A 2,341-nucleotide genomic window follows, 5' to 3' on the forward strand; every position below is an offset into this window, starting at 1 on the left:
TGATGGAATCTGTTTTCTGAGCATCTGTGGTGTTTATCACCCCTGTGCATCTGCCACACATGAAAGCTATCTTCTCAGTTAATCTTCCTTTGATGTTGCTTCACCTCTTATGTGTCCATAGCGTGTGGCCTTGTACCAATGGGCAAAATCTTTAATTCTTTACATTCTGAGTTTAAATCTGGTGGTGTCGACATTGTACTTCACCTTTCCCAGATCAACAACCAAAAACAAAAAAAAAAAAAAGCTGTGGACAACTTAGTCAACTCTTCTTCCTAATAAAAGTGTGGTTTTGTGTCAACATAGAAAATCACTATTTTAGCTGTCACTTCCTTTATGTTCCAAATCAAATTCGGTCTTCGTCAACTTCACTTTTCCTTCTTTCAATGATGATAAAATAAGTTATTTACTAAGTACAGGGATCAAAATTTGTGACTGTGCCAAAGCCGGAAATCAATAACAGGAGAGCAAGTTTTCTCAATGACTTAACCATTTATGCAATCTCTTAACATTCTTTGAGATCATATTAGTTGCTTCTTTATTCTTTTACTGTTTTCAGTTGGGAAAGTCACCACTATTAATCAAAGAGGTTTTTGCTTTTTTTCTTATAATTAGGCCTACAATGTTTGCAACCGCATAGCATCCCTTACAGATGAACGGAATCCTGAAGTAGGGCATATTTGCACTTTCTTAGTAAAGGTGGGTTGTACATTTTTTTTCAGCTGATGTATTTTCTCATATTGAGGTAACTGTAGTTTTAGATATATTACAAGGTCTAGAAATCAAAGGTTGGAAGACCTAATGCTGTTGTTTAATAAGTATAGTTATTGTGTACTGGTATTGTTGAATGAAACCAGATATTCCTATCAACTCAATAATCTGAGTGTTCAAGATAAATGAAGGTAAATAAAATTGACAAGTATTCTATGTCCAAAACAAAATTCCTCAAGATAAACCCCAACCCTAATGAAATCATCATCATCATCATCATTTAACGTCTGCTTTCCATGCTAGCATGGGTTGGACGGTTCAACTGGGGTCTGGGGAGCCCGAAGGCTGCACCAGGCCAGTCAGATCTGGCAGTGTTTCTACAGCTGGATGCCCTTCCTAATGCCAACCACTCCGAGAGTGTAGTGGGTGATTTTATGTGCCACCGACACAGGTGCCAGACGAGGCTGGCGAACGGCCACGCTCGGATGGTGTTTTTTATGTGCCACCGACACAGGTGCCAGATGAGGCTGGCGAACGGCCACGATCGGATGGTGTTTGTTACGTGCCCACAGAACGGAGGCCAGTCGATGCGGTACTGGCTACGGCCACGTTCAGATGGTTTTCTTGTGTGCCACCGGCACTGGTACCACAAAGATACAAATTCCATTGATGTTCATCTATTTTGATTTGTTTTGATTTTCACTTGCCTCAACAGGTCTTCACAAGTGTCACAAGAAGGAAGGTATGCACAGGTGGACTGACTACGTCCCAGGTAGGGGCCACGGGTTATGGCCTGACTAGGAATTTCCAAGAGAAAACAAGCTTTAGTAATTTCCTGTTTTATTCAGAAACACAGAACTTAGTACGATAATTAATAACACATTTTACCCTCTTATACGAGTGAGATCGTTGCCAGAGCAACAAGCTGGCCTCTGTGCCGATGGCATGTTAAAAACACCATTCAAGCGTGATCGTTACCTGTGTTGCCTTACTAGCACTTGTGCTGGTGGCACGTGAGAAAACATTCGAGCGAGGTCGTTGCCAGTGCCACTGGACTGGCTCCTGTGCAGGTGGCACATAAAAAGCACCATTTGAGCATGGCCTGACTGGCTCTCGTGCCGGTGGCACATAAAAGCACCCACTACACTCTTGGAGTGGTTGGCGTTAGGAAGGGCATCCAGCCGAAGAAACTCTGCCAGATCCGATTGTAGTCTGGTGCAGCCATCTGGTTCACCAGACCTCAGTCAACTCGTCCAACCCATGCTAGCATGGAAAGCGGACCTTAAATAATGATGATGATGATGAGAATGGTGGTTTGGTAGAAACAATGGTGATAGACAAAATGTCTTGCAGTATATACGTACATTCTTTATATTATCAATTGAGAGAGAGAGAGAAAGAGAGAGATAAGTAACATTGATTAATTGTAGAAAATATTTTAATATTTCATACAAAATAAAACTTAAAAAAAAAAAAGAAAAATAGTATAAGGTTTTGCAATTATTAACCTTTTAAAAGATCATGTGCTGACTACTATATCTATTTTCAATAGTAGTAAGAACCAAGGTCTCAAATACATTTACAAGTAGAAGCAGCCAATTACAAGTTTTTTTCTTTTTTTTTTTATTTGTGA

Source organism: Octopus sinensis, linkage group LG3 (assembly GCF_006345805.1).
Source record: "Octopus sinensis linkage group LG3, ASM634580v1, whole genome shotgun sequence".
Taxonomy (NCBI): domain Eukaryota; kingdom Metazoa; phylum Mollusca; class Cephalopoda; order Octopoda; family Octopodidae; genus Octopus; species Octopus sinensis.